Raw genomic sequence first — 9,304 nt, 5'->3', positions numbered from 1 at the left:
TAAATACTTTCATTTTAAAAGTTTTTCAATAGTTAAAGCTTACAGCACCTGGCATTCCCATGTAGCCTCCCATCCAAGTACTAACCAGGCCCAAGCCTTCTTAGCTTCTGAGATCAGACAAGATTGGGCATTCTTCAGCTGGTTTGTCCGTACACAAACTCTGCTTGAAAATCTTGAACTTTAAACCAAAAGGGCTTTGAAAACATTATAAAGTGCGAAAACTCCCCGCTTTACTATCAAATTATGATGGAAAAAAGGCAAAAAAAGCTAACAAAGCCATGTAAATACTTTCATTTTAAAAGTTTTTCAATAGTTAAAGCTTACAGCACCTGGTATTCCCATGTAGTCTCCCATCCAAGTACTAACCAGGCCCAAGCCTTCTTAGCTTCTGAGATCAGACAAGATTGGGCATTCTTCAGCTGGTTTGTCCGTACACAAACTCTGCTTGAAAATCTTGAACTTTAAACCAAAGGGGCTTGAACACATATCAAAGAGTGAAAACTCCCGCTTTACTGTCAAATTATGATGGAGAAAAGGCATAAAAGTTGGAGTGGTAAGCTTTTATTTGCAAAACAACAAATAAAGTGCACACCTTCTAGAGGCAATGCAATACTGGGTCGATGAATAAAGCGGATGGAGCAGGCCCTATTGCCGACTCCCTGTTATAAAAATCCGCTTAATATGAAATATCAGATATTAAATTGACATCAGGGTGCGTAGCACCTGAAGGCCGAGGGCTGGAAAACCCCACCTAATCGATTCAGCTCCACCCCACTCCATAGCCAAGCCTGTGAATGATCGTTGTAGAGCACACACAGACAAAGAAACCTGAAGAGAAGTTAAAAAAAAAAAAAAAAAAAAAAAAAAAAAAAGGCGGGAAAACATACTAAAGAAAGAAAGTACCCCTTAACTTACTTTAAAAAAGATAACAAAGTGATGTAAATACTTTCATTTTAAAAGTATTTACAATAGTTAAAGCTTACAGCACCTGGCATTCCCATGTAGTCTCCCATCCAAGTACTAACCAGGCCCAAGCCTTCTTAGCTTCTGAGATCAGACAAGATTGGGCATTCTTCAGCTGGTTTGTCCGTACACAAACTCTGCTTGAAAATCTTGAACTTTAAACCAAAAGGGCTTTGAAAACATTATAAAGTGCGAAAACTCCCGCTTTACTATCAAATTATGATGGAGAAAAAGGCAAAAAAAGCTAACAAAGCCATGTAAATACTTTCATTTTAAAAGTTTTTCAATAGTTAAAGCTTACAGCACCTGGTATTCCCATGTAGTCTCCCATCCAAGTACTAACCAGGCCCAAGCCTTCTTAGCTTCTGAGATCAGACAAGATTGGGCATTCTTCAGCTGGTTTGTCCGTACACAAACTCTGCTTGAAAATCTTGAACTTTAAACCAAAGGGGCTTGAACACATATCAAAGAGTGAAAACTCCCGCTTTACTGTCAAATTATGATGGAGAAAAGGCATAAAAGTTGGAGTGGTAAGCTTTTATTTGCAAAACAACAAATAAAGTGCACACCTTCTAGAGGCAATGCAATACTGGGTCGATGAATAAAGCGGATTGAGCAGGCCCTATTGCCGACTCCCTGTTATAAAAATCCGCTTAATATGAAATATCAGATATTAAATTGACATCAGGGTGCGTAGCACCTGAAGGCCGAGGGCTGGAAAACCCCACCTAATCGATTCAGCTCCACCCCACTCCATAGCCAAGCCTGTGAATGATCGTTGTAGAGCACACACAGACAAAGAAACCTGAAGAGAAGTTAAAAAAAAAAAAAAAAAAAAAAAAAAAAAAAGGCGGGAAAACATACTAAAGAAAGAAAGTACCCCTTAACTTACTTTAAAAAAGTTAACAAAGTGATGTAAATACTTTCATTTTAAAAGTATTTACAATAGTTAAAGCTTACAGCACCTGGCATTCCCATGTAGTCTCCCATCCAAGTACTAACCAGGCCCAAGCCTTCTTAGCTTCTGAGATCAGACAAGATTGGGCATTCTTCAGCTGGTTTGTCCGTACACAAACTCTGCTTGAAAATCTTGAACTTTAAACCAAAAGGGCTTTGAAAACATTATAAAGTGCGAAAACTCCCGCTTTACTATCAAATTATGATGGAAAAAAAGGCAAAAAAAGCTAACAAAGCCATGTAAATACTTTCATTTTAAAAGTTTTTCAATAGTTAAAGCTTACAGCACCTGGTATTCCCATGTAGTCTCCCATCCAAGTACTAACCAGGCCCAAGCCTTCTTAGCTTCTGAGATCAGACAAGATTGGGCATTCTTCAGCTGGTTTGTCCGTACACAAACTCTGCTTGAAAATCTTGAACTTTAAACCAAAGGGGCTTGAACACATATCAAAGAGTGAAAACTCCCGCTTTACTGTCAAATTATGATGGAGAAAAGGCATAAAAGTTGGAGTGGTAAGCTTTTATTTGCAAAACAACAAATAAAGTGCACACCTTCTAGAGGCAATGCAATACTGGGTCGATGAATAAAGCGGATTGAGCAGGCCCTATTGCCGACTCCCTGTTATAAAAATCCGCTTAATATGAAATATCAGATATTAAATTGACATCAGGGTGCGTAGCACCTGAAGGCCGAGGGCTGGAAAACCCCACCTAATCGATTCAGCTCCACCCCACTCCATAGCCAAGCCTGTGAATGATCGTTGTAGAGCACACACAGACAAAGAAACCTGAAGAAAAGTTAAAAAAAAAAAAAAAAAAAAAAAAGAAAAAAGGCGGGAAAACATACTAAAGAAAGAAAGTACCCCTTAACTTACTTTAAAAAAGTTAACAAAGTGATGTAAATACTTTCATTTTAAAAGTATTTACAATAGTTAAAGCTTACAGCACCTGGCATTCCCATGTAGTCTCCCATCCAAGTACTAACCAGGCCCAAGCCTTCTTAGCTTCTGAGATCAGACAAGATTGGGCATTCTTCAGCTGGTTTGTCCGTACACAAACTCTGCTTGAAAATCTTGAACTTTAAACCAAAAGGGCTTTGAAAACATTATAAAGTGCGAAAACTCCCGCTTTACTATCAAATTATGATGGAGAAAAAGGCAAAAAAAGCTAACAAAGCCATGTAAATACTTTCATTTTAAAAGTTTTTCAATAGTTAAAGCTTACAGCACCTGGTATTCCCATGTAGTCTCCCATCCAAGTACTAACCAGGCCCAAGCCTTCTTAGCTTCTGAGATCAGACAAGATTGGGCATTCTTCAGCTGGTTTGTCCGTACACAAACTCTGCTTGAAAATCTTGAACTTTAAACCAAAGGGGCTTGAACACATATCAAAGAGTGAAAACTCCCGCTTTACTGTCAAATTATGATGGAGAAAAGGCATAAAAGTTGGAGTGGTAAGCTTTTATTTGCAAAACAACAAATAAAGTGCACACCTTCTAGAGGCAATGCAATACTGGGTCGATGAATAAAGCGGATTGAGCAGGCCCTATTGCCGACTCCCTGTTATAAAAATCCGCTTAATATGAAATATCAGATATTAAATTGACATCAGGGTGCGTAGCACCTGAAGGCCGAGGGCTGGAAAACCCCACCTAATCGATTCAGCTCCACCCCACTCCATAGCCAAGCCTGTGAATGATCGTTGTAGAGCACACACAGACAAAGAAACCTGAAGAGAAGTTAAAAAAAAAAAAAAAAAAAAAAAAAAAAAAAGGCGGGAAAACATACTAAAGAAAGAAAGTACCCCTTAACTTACTTTAAAAAAGTTAACAAAGTGATGTAAATACTTTCATTTTAAAAGTCTTACAATAGTTAAAGCTTACAGCACCTGGCATTCCCATGTAGTCTCCCATCCAAGTACTAACCAGGCCCAAGCCTTCTTAGCTTCTGAGATCAGACAAGATTGGGCATTCTTCAGCTGGTTTGTCCGTACACAAACTCTGCTTGAAAATCTTGAACTTTAAACCAAAAGGGCTTTGAAAACATTATAAAGTGCGAAAACTCCCGCTTTACTATCAAATTATGATGGAAAAAAAGGCAAAAAAAAGCTAACAAAGCCATGTAAATACTTTCATTTTAAAAGTTTTTCAATAGTTAAAGCTTACAGCACCTGGTATTCCCATGTAGTCTCCCATCCAAGTACTAACCAGGCCCAAGCCTTCTTAGCTTCTGAGATCAGACAAGATTGGGCATTCTTCAGCTGGTTTGTCCGTACACAAACTCTGCTTGAAAATCTTGAACTTTAAACCAAAGGGGCTTGAACACATATCAAAGAGTGAAAACTCCCGCTTTACTGTCAAATTATGATGGAGAAAAGGCATAAAAGTTGGAGTGGTAAGCTTTTATTTGCAAAACAACAAATAAAGTGCACACCTTCTAGAGGCAATGCAATACTGGGTCGATGAATAAAGCGGATTGAGCAGGCCCTATTGCCGACTCCCTGTTATAAAAATCCGCTTAATATGAAATATCAGATATTAAATTGACATCAGGGTGCGTAGCACCTGAAGGCCGAGGGCTGGAAAACCCCACCTAATCGATTCAGCTCCACCCCACTCCATAGCCAAGCCTGTGAATGATCGTTGTAGAGCACACACAGACAAAGAAACCTGAAGAGAAGTTAAAAAAAAAAAAAAAAAAAAAAAAGAAAAAAGGCGGGAAAACATACTAAAGAAAGAAAGTACCCCTTAACTTACTTTAAAAAAGTTAACAAAGTGATGTAAATACTTTCATTTTAAAAGTCTTACAATAGTTAAAGCTTACAGCACCTGGCATTCCCATGTAGTCTCCCATCCAAGTACTAACCAGGCCCAAGCCTTCTTAGCTTCTGAGATCAGACAAGATTGGGCATTCTTCAGCTGGTTTGTCCGTACACAAACTCTGCTTGAAAATCTTGAACTTTAAACCAAAAGGGCTTTGAAAACATTATAAAGTGCGAAAACTCCCGCTTTACTATCAAATTATGATGGAAAAAAAGGCAAAAAAAGCTAACAAAGCCATGTAAATACTTTCATTTTAAAAGTTTTTCAATAGTTAAAGCTTACAGCACCTGGCATTCCCATGTAGTCTCCCATCCAAGTACTAACCAGGCCCAAGCCTTCTTAGCTTCTGAGATCAGACAAGATTGGGCATTCTTCAGCTGGTTTGTCCGTACACAAACTCTGCTTGAAAATCTTGAACTTTAAACCAAAGGGGCTTGAACACATATCAAAGAGTGAAAACTCCCGCTTTACTGTCAAATTATGATGGAGAAAAGGCATAAAAGTTGGAGTGGTAAGCTTTTATTTGCAAAACAACAAATAAAGTGCACACCTTCTAGAGGCAATGCAATACTGGGTCGATGAATAAAGCGGATGGAGCAGGCCCTATTGCCGACTCCCTGTTATAAAAATCCGCTTAATATGAAATATCAGATATTAAATTGACATCAGGGTGCGTAGCACCTGAAGGCCGAGGGCTGGAAAACCCCACCTAATCGATTCAGCTCCACCCCACTCCATAGCCAAGCCTGTGAATGATCGTTGTAGAGCACACACAGACAAAGAAACCTGAAGAGAAGTTAAAAAAAAAAAAAAAAAAAAAAAAGAAAAAAGGCGGGAAAACATACTAAAGAAAGAAAGTACCCCTTAACTTACTTTAAAAAAGTTAACAAAGTGATGTAAATACTTTCATTTTAAAAGTTTTACAATAGTTAAAGCTTACAGCACCTGGCATTCCCATGTAGTCTCCCATCCAAGTACTAACCAGGCCCAAGCCTTCTTAGCTTCTGAGATCAGACAAGATTGGGCATTCTTCAGCTGGTTTGTCCGTACACAAACTCTGCTTGAAAATCTTGAACTTTAAACCAAAAGGGCTTTGAAAACATTATAAAGTGCGAAAACTCCCGCTTTACTATCAAATTATGATGGAGAAAAGGCAAAAAAAGCTAACAAAGCCATGTAAATACTTTCATTTTAAAAGTTTTTCAATAGTTAAAGCTTACAGCACCTGGCATTCCCATGTAGTCTCCCATCCAAGTACTAACCAGGCCCAAGCCTTCTTAGCTTCTGAGATCAGACAAGATTGGGCATTCTTCAGCTGGTTTGTCCGTACACAAACTCTGCTTGAAAATCTTGAACTTTAAACCAAAAGGGCTTTGAAAACATTATAAAGTGCGAAAACTCCCGCTTTACTATCAAATTATGATGGAAAAAAAGGCAAAAAAAGCTAACAAAGCCATGTAAATACTTTCATTTTAAAAGTTTTTCAATAGTTAAAGCTTACAGCACCTGGTATTCCCATGTAGTCTCCCATCCAAGTACTAACCAGGCCCAAGCCTTCTTAGCTTCTGAGATCAGACAAGATTGGGCATTCTTCAGCTGGTTTGTCCGTACACAAACTCTGCTTGAAAATCTTGAACTTTAAACCAAAGGGGCTTGAACACATATCAAAGAGTGAAAACTCCCGCTTTACTGTCAAATTATGATGGAGAAAAGGCATAAAAGTTGGAGTGGTAAGCTTTTATTTGCAAAACAACAAATAAAGTGCACACCTTCTAGAGGCAATGCAATACTGGGTCGATGAATAAAGCGGATGGAGCAGGCCCTATTGCCGACTCCCTGTTATAAAAATCCGCTTAATATGACATATCAGATATTAAATTGACATCAGGGTGCGTAGCACCTGAAGGCCGAGGGCTGGAAAACCCCACCTAATCGATTCAGCTCCACCCCACTCCATAGCCAAGCCTGTGAATGATCGTTGTAGAGCACACACAGACAAAGAAACCTGAAGAGAAGTTAAAAAAAAAAAAAAAAAAAAAAAGAAAAAAGGCGGGAAAACATACTAAAGAAAGAAAGTACCCCTTAACTTACTTTAAAAAAGTTAACAAAGTGATGTAAATACTTTCATTTTAAAAGTTTTACAATAGTTAAAGCTTACAGCACCTGGCATTCCCATGTAGTCTCCCATTCAAGTACTAACCAGGCCCAAGCCTTCTTAGCTTCTGAGATCAGACAAGATTGGGCATTCTTCAGCTGGCTTGTCCGTACACAAACTCTGCTTGAAAATCTTGAACTTTAAACCAAAAGGGCTTTGAAAACATTATAAAGTGCGAAAACTCCCGCTTTACTATCAAATTATGATGGAGAAAAGGCAAAAAAAGCTAACAAAGCCATGTAAATACTTTCATTTTAAAAGTTTTTCAATAGTTAAAGCTTACAGCACCTGGTATTCCCATGTAGTCTCCCATCCAAGTACTAACCAGGCCCAAGCCTTCTTAGCTTCTGAGATCAGACAAGATTGGGCATTCTTCAGCTGGTTTGTCCGTACACAAACTCTGCTTGAAAATCTTGAACTTTAAACCAAAGGGGCTTGAACACATATCAAAGAGTGAAAACTCCCGCTTTACTGTCAAATTATGATGGAGAAAAGGCATAAAAGTTGGAGTGGTAAGCTTTTATTTGCAAAACAACAAATAAAGTGCACACCTTCTAGAGGCAATGCAATACTGGGTCGATGAATAAAGCGGATTGAGCAGGCCCTATTGCCGACTCCCTGTTATAAAAATCCGCTTAATATGAAATATCAGATATTAAATTGACATCAGGGTGCGTAGCACCTGAAGGCCGAGGGCTGGAAAACCCCACCTAATCGATTCAGCTCCACCCCACTCCATAGCCAAGCCTGTGAATGATCGTTGTAGAGCACACACAGACAAAGAAACCTGAAGAGAAGTTAAAAAAAAAAAAAAAAAAAAAAGAAAAAAGGCGGGAAAACATACTAAAGAAAGAAAGTACCCCTTAACTTACTTTAAAAAAGTTAACAAAGTGATGTAAATACTTTCATTTTAAAAGTTTTACAATAGTTAAAGCTTACAGCACCTGGCATTCCCATGTAGTCTCCCATCCAAGTACTAACCAGGCCCAAGCCTTCTTAGCTTCTGAGATCAGACAAGATTGGGCATTCTTCAGCTGGTTTGTCCGTACACAAACTCTGCTTGAAAATCTTGAACTTTAAACCAAAAGGGCTTTGAAAACATTATAAAGTGCGAAAACTCCCGCTTTACTATCAAATTATGATGGAGAAAAGGCAAAAAAAGCTAACAAAGCCATGTAAATACTTTCATTTTAAAAGTTTTTCAATAGTTAAAGCTTACAGCACCTGGCATTCCCATGTAGTCTCCCATCCAAGTACTAACCAGGCCCAAGCCTTCTTAGCTTCTGAGATCAGACAAGATTGGGCATTCTTCAGCTGGTTTGTCCGTACACAAACTCTGCTTGAAAATCTTGAACTTTAAACCAAAAGGGCTTTGAAAACATTATAAAGTGCGAAAACTCCCGCTTTACTATCAAATTATGATGGAAAAAAAGGCAAAAAAAGCTAACAAAGCCATGTAAATACTTTCATTTTAAAAGTTTTTCAATAGTTAAAGCTTACAGCACCTGGTATTCCCATGTAGTCTCCCATCCAAGTACTAACCAGGCCCAAGCCTTCTTAGCTTCTGAGATCAGACAAGATTGGGCATTCTTCAGCTGGTTTGTCCGTACACAAACTCTGCTTGAAAATCTTGAACTTTAAACCAAAGGGGCTTGAACACATATCAAAGAGTGAAAACTCCCGCTTTACTGTCAAATTATGATGGAGAAAAGGCATAAAAGTTGGAGTGGTAAGCTTTTATTTGCAAAACAACAAATAAAGTGCACACCTTCTAGAGGCAATGCAATACTGGGTCGATGAATAAAGCGGATGGAGCAGGCCCTATTGCCGACTCCCTGTTATAAAAATCCGCTTAATATGAAATATCAGATATTAAATTGACATCAGGGTGCGTAGCACCTGAAGGCCGAGGGCTGGAAAACCCCACCTAATCGATTCAGCTCCACCCCACTCCATAGCCAAGCCTGTGAATGATCGTTGTAGAGCACACACAGACAAAGAAACCTGAAGAGAAGTTAAAAAAAAAAAAAAAAAAAAAAAAGAAAAAAGGCGGGAAAACATACTAAAGAAAGAAAGTACCCCTTAACTTACTTTAAAAAAGTTAACAAAGTGATGTAAATACTTTCATTTTAAAAGTCTTACAATAGTTAAAGCTTACAGCACCTGGCATTCCCATGTAGTCTCCCATTCAAGTACTAACCAGGCCCAAGCCTTCTTAGCTTCTGAGATCAGACAAGATTGGGCAATCTTCAGCTGGCATTGTCCGTAAGCAAACTCTGCTTGAAAATCTTGACTTTAAACCAAAAGGGACTTTGAAAACATTATAAAGTGCGAAAACTCCCGCTTTACTATCAAATTATGATGGAGAAAAGGCAAAAAAAGCTAACAAAGCCATGTAAATACTTTCA

General features: G+C 38.5%; 18 pseudogenes; all 18 read right to left on the bottom strand.

Moving 5' to 3' along the window:
- Positions 1 to 317: 317 nt before the first annotated feature.
- Positions 318 to 436, bottom strand: LOC114779969 (uncharacterized; annotated as a pseudogene).
- A 540-nt stretch (positions 437 to 976) lies between these two features.
- Positions 977 to 1,095, bottom strand: LOC114779940 (uncharacterized; annotated as a pseudogene).
- A 162-nt stretch (positions 1,096 to 1,257) lies between these two features.
- Positions 1,258 to 1,376, bottom strand: LOC114779968 (uncharacterized; annotated as a pseudogene).
- Positions 1,377 to 1,916: 540 nt separating this feature from the next.
- On the bottom strand, positions 1,917 to 2,035 carry LOC114779939 (uncharacterized; annotated as a pseudogene).
- A 162-nt stretch (positions 2,036 to 2,197) lies between these two features.
- Positions 2,198 to 2,316, bottom strand: LOC114779967 (uncharacterized; annotated as a pseudogene).
- A 540-nt stretch (positions 2,317 to 2,856) lies between these two features.
- LOC114779938 (uncharacterized) lies at positions 2,857 to 2,975 on the bottom strand (annotated as a pseudogene).
- Positions 2,976 to 3,137: 162 nt separating this feature from the next.
- Positions 3,138 to 3,256, bottom strand: LOC114779966 (uncharacterized; annotated as a pseudogene).
- A 539-nt stretch (positions 3,257 to 3,795) lies between these two features.
- LOC114779937 (uncharacterized) lies at positions 3,796 to 3,914 on the bottom strand (annotated as a pseudogene).
- A 163-nt stretch (positions 3,915 to 4,077) lies between these two features.
- LOC114779965 (uncharacterized) lies at positions 4,078 to 4,196 on the bottom strand (annotated as a pseudogene).
- A 539-nt stretch (positions 4,197 to 4,735) lies between these two features.
- On the bottom strand, positions 4,736 to 4,854 carry LOC114779936 (uncharacterized; annotated as a pseudogene).
- A 162-nt stretch (positions 4,855 to 5,016) lies between these two features.
- On the bottom strand, positions 5,017 to 5,135 carry LOC114779992 (uncharacterized; annotated as a pseudogene).
- Positions 5,136 to 5,674: 539 nt separating this feature from the next.
- Positions 5,675 to 5,793, bottom strand: LOC114779990 (uncharacterized; annotated as a pseudogene).
- A 161-nt stretch (positions 5,794 to 5,954) lies between these two features.
- LOC114779989 (uncharacterized) lies at positions 5,955 to 6,073 on the bottom strand (annotated as a pseudogene).
- A 162-nt stretch (positions 6,074 to 6,235) lies between these two features.
- On the bottom strand, positions 6,236 to 6,354 carry LOC114779964 (uncharacterized; annotated as a pseudogene).
- Positions 6,355 to 7,172: 818 nt separating this feature from the next.
- LOC114779962 (uncharacterized) lies at positions 7,173 to 7,291 on the bottom strand (annotated as a pseudogene).
- A 537-nt stretch (positions 7,292 to 7,828) lies between these two features.
- Positions 7,829 to 7,947, bottom strand: LOC114779988 (uncharacterized; annotated as a pseudogene).
- Positions 7,948 to 8,108: 161 nt separating this feature from the next.
- Positions 8,109 to 8,227, bottom strand: LOC114779987 (uncharacterized; annotated as a pseudogene).
- A 162-nt stretch (positions 8,228 to 8,389) lies between these two features.
- Positions 8,390 to 8,508, bottom strand: LOC114779961 (uncharacterized; annotated as a pseudogene).
- Between the last annotated feature and the right edge of the window lie 796 nt (positions 8,509 to 9,304).

The sequence above is a fragment of the Denticeps clupeoides genome, unplaced genomic scaffold (genome assembly GCF_900700375.1).
Source record: "Denticeps clupeoides unplaced genomic scaffold, fDenClu1.1, whole genome shotgun sequence".
NCBI classification, from domain to species: Eukaryota; Metazoa; Chordata; class Actinopteri; order Clupeiformes; family Denticipitidae; genus Denticeps; species Denticeps clupeoides.
The sequence above is the reverse complement of the archived record's forward strand: the minus strand, read 5'-3'. Positions and strand labels throughout refer to the sequence as shown.